We start from the raw sequence: 20,856 nt of genomic DNA, 5'->3' as shown, positions 1-20,856 counted from the left end.
CTCGCCAGGCCCCGGCCTGGCCGCCTCATCCCCTCCGGGGTCTGCCAGGCTCCGCCCCGGCCGGCAAGGCCCCGCCTCCGCCCCGCGAGGCCCCGCCCCTTACCCGCCCACCCGGGCCACCGTACCCCAGCCCGGGCCAACCCAGGCCCGCCAGGCCCCGCCTCCACCCCGTCAGGCCCCACCTCCGTCCCGCCCGGGCAGGGCCGCCTCATTCCCGCCCGGGCCTGCCAGGCCACGCCCCGTCCCTCCAGACCCCGCCCCTGCCGGCGTCGCCCCGCCCCTCCTCGTCAGCCCCGCCCCTCCAGCGGGTCCGGCAGACTGAGCCACCGAGAGGGCGGGGTCCCGCCGCCGGCCTCCATTGGTGGAGAGCCCACAGCGCGGCGCACAATTAGCCAACGGGTGAGGGTGGTGGGCGGACGCGCCCTACTGGAGACCCGCCCCCAGCTCCGAGGCACGGCTTGCCGTTGGGTGGAGGAGAGTGACGCAACGGCTGCAGGCCACGTGGTGGTGTTTTCATTGCGGGGGCGGCGGGGCGGAGCGCGGTGAGGGAACGACCCGCAGCTGCGCCCGGCCTGCGGGCTGAGTCCAGTCCGGCGTCTGCGTCACGGCCCCAGCGAAACAGACGGGCCGGCGCGCCGGTCTCACCCCACTCGACGCCCCGGCTATTAAACTGAGAGTTTAGGAGCGCGCGTTGGACGCTAAGGCCCCACCCTCTTCTGGAGTCTTCGAGCTGCTTGGAAACTGTTTCTAGCAAGGGTGGTGAGGCCGGACAGATAAGGGGCTGTCACATCCCTTGTCCCGCCGTTACAGCTCTTACCGCAGGTCCAGAGCTGTGTTAACAATGAGCTTTATCTCGTGAATTCTTATAAAAGTTTGTGAAGAAAGTATGATTATGCCCAATTTAGAGAGGCCGTAACAGAAGCAGAGAACTGCTACACAATTCTGTCTGAAGTAACACAGTAAATGGTAAAATGTGGAGTTGCCTGATTGCAAGACCCGTACACCAAACGACTCTGCCAGACACTATTTGGCAAAACCTGTCTGATCTGTAGCTGAAAAAAAACCGAAAGAAAATGTGTGTAACATACTGTGTTTAATGAAAGGGATGGAGTTTTGTAGACAGCACAGTAAAAATCAGGTAATTGGAGGTGAGTCCTGACAAAGGGTCTCTCTTCCCAACCTAAATACATGTTGCCATCGAACTACCAACACAGCTTATGAATCAGCAAGTCTGCTAGTTTTAGGTTTGTATAATTACTGATGAATTTTTAATTCAGGCTTTTCCAGTTTTGAGACAAAATGGTATATTATTGTCTTGCCACAGCATCCAAACTGGCGTAGTTCAATTGTTCTATTATGTGACAAAGCTATATATATATATAGTTTTTGGAACAGTGAACAAAGTGGGCTGCTTCTTTTAAGCTTTTCTGGTTGACTTTTGGTTTTGTTTTTCTGAAATGCAAATATAACAGTTTCTTCTTTCAGTGCTATTATTCTTTCTCTCAGCTGATGTAAAAATAACTCAGCTCATAGATGGGCAGATGTTGATTGCTCTTTAGTCAAATGTGAGGTGTTGTGTAAATTGTTGTGAGGGAAGCAGCTGCTGCTTGGATGGTTTAACTGAATCATCCTCCTAACCTCTCAGCTCAGAGGTGATTTCCCGCTCACCTCCCAGCTCAGGCATATGCTGCAGCCCTTTTTGTTCTATTTAGAAAACAAAAAAATATGGCATACTAGGTGTGAGGTTGTTGGGAGAATTACATAATGTGCCCAGTAGGTTTTTAAAGTCTTATTATTACCAAGAATTTGGACTTGTTGGAGTAGAGATGGGAGCTGGTGTTAGTTTTTGAGCAGGAGTGTTTCATGATAAAAGCAGTGTTTTAGGCAGATAAACTGGACCAGGGTGTGCAAAATAGATTAGAAGGGGGAAAAGCCTAGACTAAGGTGAAATTTTAGGAGTGAAAGAAGTGAGAAAGTGGGCTCTAGGTTGGTGGCAAGGTCAGAAAGGATAGGACAAACCCAAAAGATGTTTCTTCCTATAATATATTTGACGTAAAACATTGTGTCAATTTACACAGGTTTACAACGTGTTGTAAAGTTTACAACGCGTTGATTTCATACATTTATGTATTGTAATATGACTGCGATTGTAGATATAATTAGCCACTCTTCATGTGGCACTAAGGGCTATTTTGAAGCAGTGCTATCCAACAGGAAGAAATGAGAGCCACAGGTGTGAACCCCAAATGTAACTTGAAGTTTTTGAGACATAACACCATTTAAATTTTTTGAAACCCCACCTTGTTAAAAAAGGTAAAGAAAAATGGGCAAGTCAGTTTTAATAATATTTAACCCTTTAAATGTTATTAAATTTAACCCAGTATGTCAAAAAGATCATTTTAGTAGGTAACCCACGTAAAATTATTGATCACTCAGTTAAATTATTGATCACTCAGTTTAGATTGTCATTGTCTTTTAGCATAAATATTTAAGATCCCATGTTTCTGGGGCCTCCCAGGTGGTCTGGCGGCTAAGACTCCGAGATCCTAGCACAGGGTGCCCAGGTTTGTTCCCTGGTTGGGGAACTAGATCCCAACTAAGATGCAGCACAGCCAAATATATAAACTAATAAATATTAAAAATAAACTAGCAATATTGAAAAACAAATCCTGTGTGTCCTTTTCACTTCCTGCATATCTCAATTCGCAGTAGCCGCGTTTTGGGCGCTGCCTCGTTGTCCAGGGGACGTTTGAGAGCCTAAGCCTCAGGGCCCGACGGCTGATGGGGAGGTGGGGGTAGCTGCAAAGAAGAGGGAAGATTTAAAGCCAATTCCGTGGCAGCCCACTCCAGTACTCTGGCCTGGAGAATCCCATGGGCAGAGGAGCCTGGCGGCTACAGTCCATGGGGTCGCCAGAGTCGGACACGACTGAGTGAGGAAGCCACCACCCACCACCACTCTGCCTTCAGCAAGCAGACGCCCGGCAGGTGTTCAGGAAGATGCTTTCCGTTTCAGACACGTTGGGGAGGTAGACTGGACGCTCATCAGAATCAAGGTTCCGAACTAGAGATGCGGATACAGAAGAAAAGCGCTCCCCTTCCCGGCTCCACGTTTTCCTGCAGATGGTCTTCCTTGTCTACTTCCTACCAGGTTAATGGGTCACCACCCACCAGTTACCACGTGGGTACAACTGGGTATATCCCAGGGCGGCCTCATCTGCTTTTATTTTTCCCAAGACGCTACAGAAATCCGTATCTTATGTCAAGGTATATAGAAATATTTGTTTTATAGAAACCTATATTTTTATGTAAAAATTTTAAATGCTGACAACTAATTCTTCTTTTTAAAAAACAGTATGTGAGCCAAACTAAATGCATCAGCTGGCTGGATGTGGTTTGTGGACAGCCAGTTGATGACTTCTGTTAGAGACAGAAGGTGCCACTTTGAGAGGTTCCACCCTCAAATTAAAAAAAAAAATCCCAGAAATCCATTTGGATAAAAAACCAAGGGAAAGATTATAAATAAATCCAGAGGTGCTGAATTCATTTACTGTCAGGCCGGTTTGTTTTTTTTTTCAAGTTCTAGTTCTTGTGTAGGTTCTATATGAGTGGAAACTCTTGACTTAGACATTGGCTTATGGCATCTTTTTTTAGAAGAATTTTGTTTTGATGTGGACCGTTTTTAAAGTCTTTACTGAATTTGTTACAATATTGTTTCTGTTTTCTGTTTTGGATTTTTAGCCGTGAGGTGTGTGGGGTCTTAGCTCCCTGACCAGGGATGGAACCTGCATCCTTTGCATTGAAAGGCCAAGTCTTAACCACGGGACCACCAGGGAAGTCCTCGATTATGGCATGTTAATCCTTCCATATTCTTGGAACAGAGTTTTCAAGGCCAAGTAACAGAAGCAAAGGAATATTGGAGGAGGGGGGAGGGAGAGACCACACAGTTTACTGAAATGGGAACAAGAGTCTGACTTTTTCTCATTTTTCTCCAATTAGAACTCCTATGGTCCATCTTTTCCCAGACAAAACATCCATTCTGTCTAGGGAAATGTACATCAGCAGAAGATTGGGAGGACCAAGCCAGGGTCTGAAAATCTAACATCCTCGGTAAGATAAAATTGCAGCCCACAGTTCGGCGAATGGGAAGACTTCCTATTTGTGTAACAATCAGATTGTAATTGAAAGATGCTGACCAGGGCGTGCGCAGGACATTAACAGAGGAAGCTGGAAATGAGACATCCTGTCTGATGCAACCTTCCGGACACCCAATATGGTTGCCCGTGACACCCAACTGTCTATAATTAGAGTGATTACTAGGTGAGTAAATACCACTCCTGGCTGCTGCTGCTTTTTATAAAATCTATTCTATTTTTATAAAATCATGTCACAGAAATGATCTCCCTTTTCTCTTCTGGTTGATGTGTTTCAACACTCTGAATGAGAGCTGAGAAAGAATAGACCCGCAATGGGTAAGTGTATGTGGTAGTTATCTGGTTAAACAGGACAGGAGGAGCCGTCAGAGTAGGTAAGCCTTGGAGGGTGATGAGAGGGCAGGGTGATGGCTGACAGTGTGGAAGCAGCTCAGGGAGTCATCCCACAGCTCTCAGTAGGGGAGGACGCGCTGGAATATAGGGTGACTTCTGGGGAAGGAGACGGTCCCATGGGCTTGGCCATCAGGAAGTCCCCAGTCAGGGCAAAACTGGACTTTTTTGTTACTCATCGTGGGTGCCGTCTGTGTGTGAGAGCGTGGCTGCAGTGAGTGAGCAGACCCTGGGATGTGCCTTTGTTCCCCAGATGGAACCATTATTTCTGGTTTTATTGGTTACATAAAGGGACGACAAGGAGCAAAATCTAACAACTGTTCTAATATGCCTTGATGTGTATATTTCCTCTCGAGGGAAAGAAACAATGATACGTCACTGAAGAAGGGGTATCTTTGTCTTCACCGCCCCCTCCCTGATCTGCCATATTTTGGCTTCCAGAATAATCTTCCTAACACACCAAAGCACATCACAGGTTCTCCATAAATAGTTGCTGATGAACTGACGTTCATGAAGTCAGTAGCTTCCTATGCCTGTGTTTGCAGACACGCCTTGAGCTAATGGTCTATCATTCAAGACAATGCAGGGAGGTTCAGTCACGGAGTTTCTGTTCACTGGGACCTCTGAAGACCAGCCAGGATTACAGACTTGGGTTCATCAGATCAGCCAGTCACCTGGACTTAAGTGTTAGCATACAGATATAGGTGGTATCTGCAAATGGAAAACAAAGCTTTATGGAAAACTTGGCTCGAAGCATCTCATTAAATGCTCATGACATCCCTCCTGTCCGTTGTTTTGCCTGCGTCGTGGAGCTGTGTAAACCAAGTGGAGAGAGGCTGGATGAACCTCTCGGGGTCCGGGGGCAAGTTGCCCTGGAGACGTTCACTCAGTCAGACTTGTTCACTCTGTTTCACCCCGCCTCTCACACAGTCCTGACTTGAGGCCAGAAACAGAGTTGGAACCCTAACCTCTCAGCCATTCTCTAGGGAGGCAGGGTAAAGAGAGAAAGGCAGGGCTGTGCCCAGAAGGCCAGAGGTCGGGCTCACAGGGGAGGCACGGAGCCCTGCTGCCTTTCTAGAAGGCCCACAGCTTTGCTCGCCTTCGCTGGGTTACTACTCGAGGGACGTTGGCCCTCCGTGTCTGTGGATTCCACCTTCATGAATTCAACCATACTCTGATCAAAAATCTCAAAATAAATAAGTGAATTCCACTTCTAAAAGGCAAACTTGGAATCTGCCATGCCAGTAAATATTTACATAGCACTTATACTGTATGGAGCTTCCCTGGGGGCTCAGACGGTGAAGAATTCTCCTGCAGTACAGGAGCTGCAGGTTCAATCCCTGGGTCAGGAAGATTCCCCTGGAGAAGGAAATGACAACCCACTCCAGTATTCTCACCTGGAAAATCCCGTGGACAGAGGAGCCTAGTGGGCTACAGTCCACGGGGTTGCAAAGAGTCAGACATAACTGAGCATGTCTAACACTAACATACATTGTATTAGGTATTACAAGTGATGCAGAGATGATTTAAAGTATGTGGGAGGTGTGCCTAGGTTGTGTGCAAATACTATGCTATTTTATGTAAGAGGTTTGATTTATTTTTTTCCTGCCTCGCACAGAATGTAGGATCTTCGTTCCCCAACCAGGAATGGAATCTGTGCTCTCAGCAGGGGAAGCATGGAGTCTTACCCACTGGGCCACCAGTGAAGTCCCTAAAGAATTCGATTTTGATATGGGGAAGGTTCCTGGAGCCAATTCCTGGGGGTATCCGGGGTCAACTGCACTAAAAACATCTTTTGCTCCCATCAAAGGGTAAATCTGCGCTCCGTGGTGGGGGTGGCTAGTTGATAAGTGATGCGGTGGGACTCTGGGTTTCTGCCTGGTCTAGACAGATGGCCTCGGGAATGGTCACTGTTCCTTGGAATTCATCCTCTCCAAGAAAGTGATTTCAGAAGTCTTAGGACTGCAGGGCGACAGATAAGAATCCAACAATGCCTGGTGAATGGCGCCATCTAGTGGCCTGCAGTATTCCATTCCAGGCTGGTGACTGGATTTTGAAGAAAAAACTGACTTGAGTGAGATCTGGAGACTTGATTCTTTTTTTTTTTCTTTTGCTTTTTTTATTTATATTTTTGAAATTATTTATTTATTTTCGGTTGCGCTGGGTCTTCAGTGGTCTCTGCATCCTCACTGCTGCGCATGGATTTTTCTCTAGCTGCGGTGAGCGGGGGCTACTCTTGGTGGGCACCGCGTCCCACTGTGGAGGCTCCTGCCGTTGCTGAGCACGTGCCCCAGGCTCACGGTCTTCAGCAGAACCGGGGCCCAGGGCTGGAGCGCGTGGGCTCCAGGAGGCAAGGGCTTCAGCAGCTGAGGCACACAGACTCAGTGATTGTGGAGCAAGAAAGAGCTTAGCTGCCCCTTTGCTTGAGGAATCTTCCCAGACCAGGGATTGAAGCTATGTCCGCTGCATTGGCAGGTGGATTCTTTTTTTTTTCTTTTTAAATTTATTTATTTATTGGAGGCTAATTACTTCCCAATATTGCATTGGTTTTGTCATATATTGACTTGAATCTGCATGGGTGTACATGTGTTCCCCATCCTGAACCCCGCTCCCACCTCCCTTCCCATCCCATCCCTCTGGGTCATCTCAGAGCACCAGCCCCGAGCACCCTGTCTCCTGCATCGAACCTGGACTGGTGATCTGTTTCACATATGATAATGTACATGTCTCCATGCCATTCTCCCAAACCATCCCACCCTCGCCCTCTCCCAGAGTCCAAAAGACTGTTCTATACATCTGTGTCTCTTTTGCTGTCTCGAATATAGGGTTATCATTACCATCTTTCTAAATTACATACAAATGTGTTAATATACTGTATCGGTGTTTTTCTTTCTGGCTTACTTCACTCTGCATAATAGGCTCCAGTTTCATCCTCCTCATTAGAACTGATTCAAATGTATTATTTTAATGGCTGAGGAAGGAAAGTTATGACCAACCTGGATAGCATATTAAAAAGCAGACACATTACTTTGCCAACAAAGGTCCGTCTGGTCAAGGCTACGGTTTTTCCAGTAGTCATGTATGGATGTGAGAGTTGGACCATAAAGAAGGCTGAGCACCAAAAAATTGATGCTTTTGAGCTGTGGTGTTGGAGAAGACTCTTGAGAGTCCCTTGGACTGCAAGGAGAGCCAACCAGTCCATCCTGAAGGAGATCAGTCCTGGGTGTTCATTGGAAGGACTGATGCTGAAGCTGAAACTCCAATACTTTGGCCACCTGATGTGAAGAGTTGACTCATTGGAAAAGACCCTGATGCTGGGAGGGATTGGGGGCAGGAGGAGAAGGGGACGACAGAGGATGAGATGGCTGGATGGCATCACTGACTCAATGGACATGAGTTTGAGTAAGCTCCGGGAGTTGGTGATGGACAGGGAGGCCTGGCGTGCTGTGGTTCATGGGGTCGCAAACAGTCGGACATGAGTGAGCGACTGAACTGAACTGAATATTCCATGGTGTATATGTACCACAGCTTCCTTATCCATTCGTCTGCCAATGGGCATCTAGGTTGCTTCCATGTCCTGGCTATTGTAAACAGTGCTGCGATGAACATTGGGGTGCACGTGTCTCTTTCAATTCTGGTTTCCTTGGTGTGTATGCCCAGCAGTGGGATTGCTGGGTCATATGGCAGTTCTATTCCCAGTTTTTTAAGGAATCTCCACACTGTTCTCCATAGTGGCTGTACTAGTTTACATTCCCAACAGTGTAAGAGGGTTCCCTTTTCTCCACACCCTCTCCAGCATTTATTGCTTGTACACAAGAACTAAACAGACATTTCTCCAAAGAAGACATACAGATGGCTAACAAACACATGAAAAGATGCTCAACATCACTCATTATCAGAGAAATGGACACTTGATTCTAAAGCTTTGGAAGAAGAGTCCCCGAGACGCCCCCTATGTTCTCCCCAAACCTCTTTACTGGGTATGCATTGAAAACCTGGGCTTCACTCCCTACTTCCTCTGTTGGAAGGGGTTTGCATAGTCACTCACTTGACACATTTGTATCATGTGCCTGCCTGTGACTCACCAGCCCCGGTTCCAGCCCTGGGGATGCCCCACAGGACAAAGTGTTTAAAAGTCCCTGACCGAAGATCTAAATAGACCTTTCTCCAAGAAAGACTTACAGGTGGCCAACAGGAATGTGAAAAGACACTCCACGTTGCTAACTATTAATATTAGAGAAATGCAAATTGAAACTACAATGAAGTTTTACCTCACACTGGTCAGAATGACGATCATTAAAGAGTCCACAAACAATAAACACTGGAGAGGGTCAAGAGAAAAAGGAACCCTCCTACACTGCTGGTGGGAATGTAAATTGGTACAGCCACTGTGGAAACGCTATGGAAGTTCCTTAAAAAACTAAAAACAGGACTGCCATATGACCCAGCAATCTCACTTCTGGGCATATATTTGGACAAAACTATACTTTGAAAAGATACCTGCACCCCAATGTTCATTGAGAACTTTTTATAATAGCCAAGACATGGAAAGTAAGTGAGTGAAGTCGCTCAGTCGTGTCTGACTCTTTGCAACCCCAAGGACTGTAGCCCACCAGGCTTCTCTGTCCGTGGGATTCTCCAGGCAAGAATACTGGAGTGGGCTGCCATTTCCTTCTCCAAGACATGGAAGCAACCTAAATGTCCATCAGCGGATGAATGGATAAAGATGTGGCACATACATGCAGTGGAATGCTACTCAGCCATAAAGAGGATGGGATGATGGCACTTGCAGCGATATGGATGGACCTAGCGATGCTCACACTACATGAAGCACGTCAGGCAGAGAAAGACAAATACCGTGGGATATCACTTAGATGTGGAATCTTAAAAAATGATGCAATGATCTTATTCACAAAGCAGCAACTGACTCACATAGAAAACAAACATGGTGACCAAAGGAGAAGGGGAGTGGGGAGGGATAGAACAGGAGTTTGAGATGAGCAGACACACACAGCTGCATGAAAAACATGATCGGCAAAGACCTACTGTGGGGCCTCCTCGAGAGCTCAGGTGGTAGAGGATCTGCCTGCAACGCGGCAGACCCCGGGTCCACCCCTGGGTCGGGAAGATCCCCTGGAGAAGGGATGGGCTGCCCACTCCAGGATTCTCGGGCTTCCGTGGTGGCTCAGCTGGTAAAGAATCTGCTTGCAGTGCGGGAGACCTGGGTCGGGAAGATCCCCTGGAGAAGGGAAAGGCTACCCAGTCCAGTATTCTGGCCTGGAGAATTCCACGGACTGTATAGTCCTTGGGGTTGCAAAGAGTTGGACACCACTGAGCAGCTTTCTATTTCAAAGACCTACCTAGCACAGGAAACTCCACTCAATATTCTGTAATAACCTATATGGGAAAAGAATACGAAAAAGAATAGATACATGTACGTGTAGAACTGAATCACGTCAGTGTACACCTGAAACTGATACAATGTTGTAGATCAAGTATACTCCAAGATAAAATAAAAATTAAATTTAAAATTAATTTTTTAAAAAAGTGCCTGCCCACATAGGCAGAAAGACCATAAAGAAAAAAATACAGTGGAGAGTGACTTAGATGTAATGAGTGCTCAGAAGAAAAATTAAGCAATGACCAGGGCGTCTGGAAGAGTCGGGGGAGGTGGGTTTCATGGAGTGAAAACAGGGAAGCCGTCCTGGAAGGTTCCATTTGCAAAAGGCCTGAAGGAGGGGAGGGGATGGTTTTCTGCAGCCACACGGGGAAAAGCATTCTGGGAAGAAGGAATGGAAACAGGAGGAGGCCGGGTGGTGGGAGCAGAGGGGAGGGTGCAGGGTGAAGAGGAAGAGCGGTCAGAGGGGACAGGCCCGGAGGGCGGGGGCGGGGAAGCCCCCGGCGGTTGCGGCTTCTGCTAGGACAGAATCAGGTGGCAGCGCTGACCCCATGGGGGGTGTCTTGGGAGACTCACAAGGCGCTTGAGTGTGTAAAAAGCTCCCGGAAGCCCAGTATTGTGTTTATTTAACACTGTTTCACAGGCTTATTCTCCAGGCTTATTTAGAGCTCCTTTTTTCCCCCCAGAACACCCACTTCTTGTAGGGCTTGAGAAAGTACAAGTCAGCTCTGATAAGACGCTCTGGTGTCCCTGACAGTCAGAGATGTGCGGTCACGGCACGGCCGCAGTGGCCGGGACTGACCCACGCCTCCTTATCGCCAGCTTTGCTCCCCAGGCTCGCTCTGTTCCTCCCGCCCCCGGGGCAAAGATCCCTGGGACACCCAATGGTTAGACCAGCCCGCTTCAGGACCACCTCCAACCCTGCCTGGTTCCAGTTGCCCCCGCCCTCCCCGCCTTGGAATACATCGCCACACACCCGAGTCCTACAAACCCCCCACACACAGCCTCTTCCCGAGAAGCCCGGGCCGTGTGTGGGCAACCTCGTTGCAGCGAGTCAGCAAAACCGACGCTGACTGAGCCTGGGGTTCTTTCCTGGAGCCACCGTCAGCCCTCAGTGTGGTGTGCACTCAAGCTGAAGAGAAGCCGGACGACACGACTATTTCCTGTTGCTGCTCAGTGGCTCAGGCGTGTCCGACTCTTCATGACCTCACGGACCGCGGCACGCCAGGCCTCCCCGTCCATCACCCACTCCCGGAGCTTGCTCAAACTCATGTCCATCGAGTCGGTGATGCCATCCAGCCATCTCATCCTCTGTCGTCCCCTTCTCCTCCTGCCCCCAATCCCTCCCAGCGTCAGGGTCTTTTCCAATGAGTCAACTCTTCACATCAGGTGGCCAAAGTATTGTAGCTTCAGCATCAGTCCTTCCAATGAACACCCAGGACTGATCTCCTTTAGGATGGACTGGTTGGATCCCCTTGCTATCCAAGGGACTCTCAAGAGTCTTCTCCAACACCACAGCTCAAAAGCATCAATTTTTTGGTGCTCAGCCTTCTTTATGGTCCAACTCTAACATCCATACATGTCCACTGGAAAAACCATAGCCTTGACCAGACGGACCTTTGTTGGCAAAGTAATGTCTCTTTTCAACATGCTGTCTGGGTTGCTCATAGCTTTTCTTCCAAGGAGCAAACATCTTTTAATTTCATGGCTGTAGTCACCATCTGCAGTGGCTTTGGAGTCCCAAAAAATAAAGTCTGTCACTGTTTCCACTGTTTCCCCATCTATTTGCCATGAATACCATGATCTTCATTTTTTGAATGCTGAGTTTTAAGCCAACTTTTTCACTCTCCTTTTTCACTTTCATCAAGAGGCTCTTTACCGAGGAGAAAATCGAGGCTCTTCTTTGCTTTCTGCCATAAGGGTGGTGTCATCTGCATGTCTGAGGTTATTGATATTTCTCCGGGCAATCTTGATTCCAGCTTGTGCTTCCTCCAGCCCAGCATTTCTCATGATGTACTCTGCATATAAGTTAAATAAGCAGGGTGACAATATACAGCCTTGACGTACTCCTTTCCAATTTTGAATCAGTCGGTTGTTCAGTGTCCAGTTCTAACTGTTGCTTCTTGACCTGCATACAGGTTTTGCAGGAGGTAGGTAAGGTGGTCTGGTATTCCCACCTCATTAAGAAGTTTCCACAGTTTGTTGTGATCCACACAGTCAAAGGCTTTAAGCGTAGTCAATGAAGCAGAAGTAGATATTTTCCTGGAATTCTCTTGCTTTTTATGATCCAATAGATGTTGGCAATTTGATCTCTGGTTCCTATTGTACTTCCTATTGTACATTTCCTCAAGTCTAAAGCTGAGACATTGCACCCACTGAAGTGTCTGTTGTACCTGTTGGAGAGGGCTTCCTGGTGGCTCAGATGGTAAAGAATAAGCCTGCAATGTGGGAGACCTGGGTCTAATCCCTGGTGTGGGAAGATCCCCTGGAGGAGGGCATGGCTGCCCAGTCCAGTATTCTTGCCTGGGGGAGTCTGGCGGGCTACAGTGGAGGAGTAGAGGCTACACAGGAGTCCATGAGGTCACAAAGAGTGGGACACTGAAGTGACTTAGCATGCGTGCGTGCCAACGTCAGGAACCTCCAGCCACCCGCACTGTACAAGACTGCAGTCTTACTGGCTGTGTCTGGATCCACCCCAGAGTGAGAGATCCTGTTGACCCCAAACAGGGAATAATTCTTCCACTCTCTCTGTGTCACAATGGTCTGGGCCCCCAGGCTGCTCCGGCCCAGCCACGTGGATGATGGTAACTCATCAAGTGGCAGTTTCCACGGGTTTCCATTCCTCTCACTGATCAGATCTGCCGGCTGCAGAAACGTGTGGCCAAGATGGTCTGATGAAACTGTGCATCACAGCCCTCCACCCGCCAAATACTGCCCGGCACTTAGATAAGCTGCTGCTCTGAGGCCCTGCTGGCCGGAAGAGGCTGGCCTCACTCATCACATCCGTCTTACCCAGCTGGTCTGCAGGGACGTTCAGCATGGAACTGTTCTGGCATCGGGAGCTCGGGACAGGGCAGGCCCATGAATCTGCCTGTGAACCTGCTCCCGAAGAGCGGGCGGGCGGGGGCTGGGGGGTTCGGAGGGCTGTTCCTGGCTCCCCTGGGGCCCTCAGGCTAATTCCTCTGGAGCTGATTTTCCACAACCAGAGACTGCTGCCATTCTAGCTCCTGCTGGTGTGTCTGAGCGGCTTGCTTCCTTTCCATCTCTGTCAATCTCAGATGCTTCCAATTTGTGAAAATTTCAGCTGTGTCTTTGTTCTTGCTTTGCAGATATTCTTGGTATTCCATTTGATATTTCTGTAAAAGGCCCCTTTTCAATTCATCTTCCCTTGGGAACACTATCTCCTGTATTCTTACGTCTATTCCTTTCAAGGTCTTCATGTCTATTCTGGGCCATGCTCTGGGCTACAAAGCTTTGTGTCATAAAGAAATTCGTTCAGCTTCAGCACACAAGCTCAGAGGTGAATCCACGGCGCCACGTCGAGAGATCAATATCTGAGTATATTGATCTGAGCCCAGGCCACAGCGTGCGTGTGTGCAAATGTCAGTAACCTTTGGCCACCCGTGCTGGACGTCTCTGGCCTGTTGGTCCCATTCTGGTCTTTTATTCTCTGGCTAACTCCTCCTAATGCACTGCTGGTCCTCTAGATACGCTGGGACAGGATCTTCAGATAAGCCTGGGTGTGCTATCCCAGCTTTGGCTCAGCCTACGATCTCCAATCTGCAGGTTTCTTTGTTAGGGCGAAATGTGCTAATCGCAGCTGATACAGGAGGAGAAATTGCATTGGGAACCAGAGCCTTCGGTTCCTTTGAACCAAAGATGCGGGTGACATCAAAGAGGGAACATCTCAGCGGCAAACTGATACCTGTGTCCCGGACGTGGAGTAGATTTATGGGATTGAGAGAGAAAGACAGACAGAGAGAGGGCTGGGGGAGGGAGGGAGAGAGCAAGCGAGAACCAGATCAACAGTGGAAAGGAAGTAGCTGAAGCTATGAGACCAGGTAACGTGTGATGGAAAACAGGCCAGGTGCCGGAGAACTGGAATGCAATGTCCTGGTTTGATGTCTGGACTGTTCCTTTAATTTTAGTTACACTATCGGAAGGGAAGCTGGCTTGTGTGTTTAGCCGGCTGTGGCAGCTCTAAGTCGCACATTGCTGACGAGTGACAGCCTCCGTTATAAATGGAAACTTGAACTGCCCGATGCTCATCAGCCGAAACTAAGTGCCCAGGTTTATTGTGGTGCCTATTAATTACCCACAGATCACCTATTTTCCTTATTGCTTGCAAATACATGCAGGGAATAAAAAGTTGGTGTGTTCTCCAAAAACACAGCTGTGAGTTTTTTACGGCTGCATGCCTGGAGTGGGTGTGATTTAAATGTTTCATGATTCCTCTGAGGTTGGAAGCATCCTTCAGTGGGTCTCTAATTTCCTGTGGAAGTTTAGCTGCAGAGGTTATTGCAGACATTGAGTCGACAAGATGTATCTTAAAACACGGACAGTGGCAGTTTCCTAGGCCGTCAGTTCTTCCCTTTTTTGCTCTCTCCCCGGGATCTCTCCCCACACTTGGCGCTTTAAGTCAGCCTCTATCTACAGTTGACCGCGGTCTGACCTCGATCTCTGGAATGCTCTGCCCGCCTCTGACGTTTGTGGCACATCCACATGCCCTCCCAGCAGCATTCCTGATGGGATCACTTTCTCCTGAGCTCTTGAAAGAATCCTGCTTCAGCAACTCCCAGGCTGAGGTGGGAGAGGTGCTTTTCAAAGAAGAGATTTGGCATACACCAAGAACAGGCATCACTGATTCTGTGTGCTTTCATGCGTGGACTGTCTGTGTGGTGGGCTGTTCATCCCCCTCTCTTGTTCTCCCAATCCATGAATATAGTATAGATCTTAAGGTCTTCTTGACCCAGATCTGTAATATCCCATGGACACATAGCCGAGTGCCTTCCACTCCCTGGGATTCTTCTCACATTAGCCTGTGTATTTCCTTCAAAGCAGTTATTGCAACCTGAAATTATCTTATTTGTTTATCTATTTACCTATTTGCTGTCTATCTCCTTCATCTAGAAGGTGAGGTCCGTGAGAGCATCATCTTCTCCCAGCATCTGGAGTGATGCTTGACCACATAGTAGGGGCTCATGAAATATTTGCTGAATGACCTACTTACAGGATCAGTCATTTAAAAGTAAAAAAAATTATTAATTTTATAAAGTTAAGCTTTCCATGAACTCATCATCTGTGTCAGTTTCCCGTCTTTCTTAAACAAAGATATTTTCCAAATTTAATTGGTATTATGTTGTTTAGATGCTAAGTTGCAGCTGATTCTTTGCGACCCCAGGGACAGTAGCCCACTAGGCTCCTCTGTCCATGGGATTATCCTGGCAAGAATACTGGAGTGGATTGCCATTTACTCCTCCAGGGGATCTTCCTGACCCAGGGATCAAACCTACGTCTCCTGTGATTCCTGCAGGAATTCTTAGCAGGCAGATTCTCTACCACTGAACCACCTGGGAAGCCCTATATTTTTATGGTATTCTTTTTTTCATATTGATACTGAAGGAATCTATTAATATGTCTAAGTCAATTCAGGACATGGTTGGCCATCTCATTCCTGCGATGTAATAACGTACCATTGATTTCATAATAAACATCAGTATTAAAATAGAACCTGCTACATGGATCATATAGTATTCTTTTTATATTAGACGTAGCTATCTATCATTCAGCATCTTCAGTTCAGCTGAAAAATGGCAAGCCTGAAAAACGGCCAAATGTAGAGCATTAAGTCGGATCAACTGCCGTTTCCTGGGGCTAGGTTTTTGGAAAGGCAGGGAGTCAGCTGTCATTTGGTGACTGTTTTTAAAAAGATGAGGTGTGCTTGCTAATAATGAATGAAGAGGATGCTGACAGAGGTTACATCCCGTGCTGGCGTGCCGTGTGTGTGCGCCTGTGCCCAGGAGGGGTCAGGGGCTGCCTGCCTCGGACAGCGCTGCCCAAGGGGCTGCCCGCTCCCTGCAGCTGCCTGGTGTCAGGCATAGCGAGAAGGCTGGCGGCTGGCAGACGGGCACCTCCGGTCGTGTGACGAAGGGTCAGCCCAGCAGGGTGTCCGGCGCGTCCTCTCGGGAAGATCCCCACCGAGTCCTCTGCAACAGCTCCTCCAGTGAAAACCAAAGAACACCAACTTTCCAAATCAAACCCCCCGGGCGTGCAAGGGGTGGGCTGAACTGGGAGACTGGAGTGGACGTGCATTCACTGTGCTCAGCCCCTCAGCCGTGTCCGACTCTGTGTGACCCCATGGACTGCAGCCCGCCAGGCTCCTCTGTCCACGAGGACTCTCTGGGCAAGACCACTGGAGTGGGTTCCATTTCCTTCTCCAGGGCATCTTCCTGACTCGGGGATCAAACCCAAGTCTCCTGCGTCTCCTGTGCCGACAGGCAGGTTCTTCACCGCTGTGCCAAGGGGAAAGCCCCCAAATATTCATGACAATGTGTAAAATAGGTAACTAATGAGAACCTGCTGCAGCACAGGGAACCCAACTCTGTGCTCTGTGGGGACCTAAACGGGAAGGAAATCCAGAAAAGAGGGGAGATGTGTGTACATGCAGCTGATTCACTTTGCTGTCCGTAGACACTAACCCGACATTGTAAACCAACCAAACTCAGTAAAAATTAATTAAAAAGTCAAAACCCCTGAGTTTTCCTATTTGTTTAAGTAAGTAAAACATTTTAAATGTCTTCTAAAAGTTATAAAAGCCAAACTGGATTTATCTTTGTTGATTTCCGTTTGCATGGAGTAGCTTTTTCCATCCCCTCACTTTCAGTCTTTTTGTGACCCAAGATCAGAAGTGGGTGCCCAGGTGCAAAGTGGGAGCAAAGCTCTACTTTTAAGGAGTTTCTCATTGAGTAGAGAGAGCTAGGGACGGACGAGGACGTAGGTCCTGGCAGTGTGGTGACTGTCACGTGCTCCAGTAGGGAGACACAGGCTGTCAGGGGAGCAGAGACAAGGCCTTCAATGAGTTTCTTGAGTTGAATTTTGAAAGATGGGTGATCAGTCACCAGATGAAGCCCTAAGGAAGGATGCTAACAGTTTTGATTGCATACAACTGAAAATTTACATGCACAAACAACAATGGTTGATATTTATTGAGCATTTAATATATACCTGCTATGGGTTTTTCTTTTTTTCTTTTTTTTTGCTATGGGTTTTTCATGGTTGTCCTTTATCGGATTAAGGATGCTCAACTTGAATCAGTTTTGAAAACTCATTGCTTCCCCTGTGGCTCAGCAGTAAAGAATCTGCCTGCCATGCAGGGGACACAGGAGACTCGGGTCTGATCCCTGGGTCAGGAAGATCCCCTGGAGGAGGAAAGGGCAACCCACTCCAGTACTCTTGCCTGGGAGATTCCATGGACAGAGGAGCCTGGCAGGCATTCATAGGGTCACAGAGAGTTGGACACGACTGAGGGACTGAGCATGCAACCTAGCAAGAAAAGGCTGATCATCAGAACAGCGTCCTCCAACTGAGACCACACTTGTGGTTGCCAAGGGGGAAAGGGGAAGCGGGAGGGATAGACGAGTTTAGCAGGAGCAGATGCAAACTATTTTATGTAAGACAGATAAGCAGCAAGGTCCTGCCGTATGAAACAGGAAATGCACTCAGTATCCTGTGACAAGCCATATCGGAAGAGAATGTGAAAGGGAATATGCGTGTATTATAGCCGAATCACTTTGATGTAAGCAGAAACCAACACGACATTGTAAATCAACTGTGAGAGTGAAGCTGTTAGTCGCTCAGTCCTGTCTGACTCTTTTTGACCCCATGGACTGTACTTCAGTAAAATAAAATAAAGGGACAGTGTTCTCCATCATGATACAGCAAAACACTAACAAATTAGTGGTCTAGTTTGTAAGAAATTCCTGGAATACATGAAGACATCATGGGTGAATCTGTTTCTCCAAGGCCTCAAAGAACAGCCTGAACTTTTAGGGTTTGCTTGCTCGATTCAAGGGTAGATGCTGGGCTGCCTCTCTGCCAATCAGATTGTTTCACCGACCAAATCATCGTGGAGAAGAGCCATCACTTCTGCACGTGGCACTGTTTGTCTGGAGTCGAAGGAAAGCTCAGCAGAGGAGGGGAGTGGGAGACCATGCCTGACTTCCATTCCACAAAGAGTTGGGTGCCCGTTGACCTCTCAGACCAGCTTCAGCTGTCTGTACAAGGATATCATGGTAGACCTCGGCGTGACTGCATTATCCTTGCATGATGTTGTATTTAGGCAGCAGTGGGTCTGCTTTGTGGAGAGGGAGGGCAGAGTAGGAAGGAGAAGACATCTGTTACTTCTGTGAGTTAAGCCTTCTAAAAATACTTCTCGTTCAGTGACCACTTGTTCCTTTGACCTCTTTGATCTTTTCCTCTGGAAATAGGACCTTCTAAGTGCCCTAGTCCCCTCTCTGTGTTTGTAAAATGGTGGTAATGCCTGAAGCACAGAAGCAGAGACTTCACTTTGCATCCGCAGCTTTTGGAGATGAGAGGCTGTGGGGAGTAAGGGAGGAAATCTTCCTATGCTTGCAAAATCTGAAGAACTTCAGATACAAAAATTACGTTGGTTCCATTGATTCTCAAGAAACATTCCTGAAGCTCAGTGATCAAGTCCGACATGTTCTGTGCTTCAGTGAACGGTTGCTTGGTCAACATGACAGAGTAAACTCTCTCAGCAAGCAGCCACCTCTGCAGTCCATTTCACAGCTGATGTTGGGACCAGGCAGAAAGAGCCCATGAGGTGTAGAAATGTCTGTGTGGCTGTGGAGTCTTGAAAGCTTTAGGGCTTTCCAGGGGACTGTCCTGTGAAAGTAAACAGGCATTCAGAGTCCCTGGGACGGCAAGGAGATCAATGGGCTACGCTGTCGGGAGACACGGGCTCCTGATTCCAAGGAGATTCTTCCTCTTTCTCTTCCTCTCTCTCTTCCTCCCCTGCTTTCCCCCTCCCCTCTTTTCTCCTCTTCCTTTTTCTCTTTTTCTTCTTCTTTTAAATAAGTACTCCCCCTCTGTCTTCACATTCAAAGAATAAAGTATGCTCACTGAGGAAAGTGACTACACAGGATGGCCCTTGCTCCAGAATTAAGCTTGAGTTAGACGTCTGGGGGAATTCCCTGACAGGCCAGAGGTTAGGACTCTGCTCCCACTGCAGGGGGCACAGGCTCGATCCCGGCTAAGAGCCCACATGCCAGTTGTGCAGTGTGGCCCCAAAAATTGATCTGTTTTTTAAAATAAAAAAAAAATAGATAACTAAGACTATCTGGGCTCCAAAATCACTGCAGATGATGACTGCAGACATGAAATTAAAAGATGCTTGCTCCTTGGAAGAAAAGCTGTGACCAACCTAGACAGCATGTTAAAAAGCAGAGACGTTACTTTGCCAACAGAGATCCATCTAGTCAAAGCTATGGTTTTCCCAGTGGTCATATATGGATGTGAGAGTTGGACTATAAGGAAAGCTGAGCACCGAAGAATTGATGCTTTTGAACTGTGGTGTTGGAGAAGACTCTTGAGAGCCCCTTGGACTGCAAGGAGATCCAACCAGTCCATCCTGAAGGAGATCAGTCCTGACTAGTCATTGGAAGGACTGAGGCTGAAGCTGAAACTCCAATACTTGGGCCACCTGATGCCAAGAGCCCAGTCACTGGAAAAGACCCTGATGCTGGGAAAGATTGAAGGCAGGAGGAGAAGGGGATGACAGAGGGTGAGATGGTTGGATGGCATCATCGACTTGATGGACATGGGTTTGAGTAAACTCCAGGAGTTGGTGATGGACAGGGAAGCTTGGCGTGCTTGTATCTGCAGGTTCACTTTTACAATCTAGAGTTTTCGAATGAAGGCCAATCAAATGAATTAGTAGTGAGAGGTATATAGTTATAATTTAGTGAATATTTTATGTCTTTCTCCTGTGCTAATTCCCTTTCTAGTATTCATTCATCCATACGGACTCGCTCAAAGATACTTTTGGCACTTTTATGTACCAGATGCTGTTCTAAGTATCGGAGGCGCAACAGGGATCAAAGCAAAAACCTTGCCCTTGTGAAGCGTTCATCTCCGTCTCTCTGTACGTGTGTGTATGTGGGGGGCGGGGGGAGAGACAGACAGAGACAGACAGTAAGAGAGAGGCCCACAGGGAGATCAAACAAACTAGCAAAACACACACGTCATGCAGCGATGAACACGGAGTACGTGGGGCTGTGACGGGGCTGGCACAGGAGGAGGAAGGCCGATGTGGAATAAGGCAGTCAGGTGACCTGCAGGGCTGGGGCCGGAGCCCCGAGGCCGGGGGTGGGGGTCAGCGGACGGCCAGCCCTGCCGTGGCGGGGGGGAGGGTCTGCCTCGTTTGAACAACAGCAAGGACGTTCCGCGTGGCCCGAGGGCGTGTGGGCGGGAAGCGGAAGGGCTCAGATCTGGGGCCGACAGAGACCAGATCACAGGGGCCCGCAGGCCGGCCTGAGGCTTCTTGGCCCCGTTTCCAGCCTCCCTGGTCCAAGATGTGCTTGCACCAGCGAAACGCCAGAGGAACCGCTCTGGGTCCCTCCTCTACGGAAGCTTTAAGAGCTAGTTTTTTCCCCTCTACCATGATGTTCTAGACAGAGGCCACATTTAAAAACTGAGGTCTGATGTGGAGATAAGACGGAACGGAATTGCAGGCCATCTGGGGTAGATTTGTAGTGTGAGTGAGAAATATATTTTCAAGGGGCTCTTTCTCCAGCCGATTTCTGGACTGGGCTTGTGCTAGTTGCATCTGCAAAGCACTCTGTATAGTATTGTTAACGCCAAATTGTCCATTGTTGTTGGTTAGTTGCTAACTCACGT

Source organism: Cervus elaphus, chromosome 5 (genome assembly GCF_910594005.1).
Source record: "Cervus elaphus chromosome 5, mCerEla1.1, whole genome shotgun sequence".
In the NCBI taxonomy this organism is placed as follows: domain Eukaryota; kingdom Metazoa; phylum Chordata; class Mammalia; order Artiodactyla; family Cervidae; genus Cervus; species Cervus elaphus.
Note: the sequence above shows the minus strand (reverse complement) of the source record.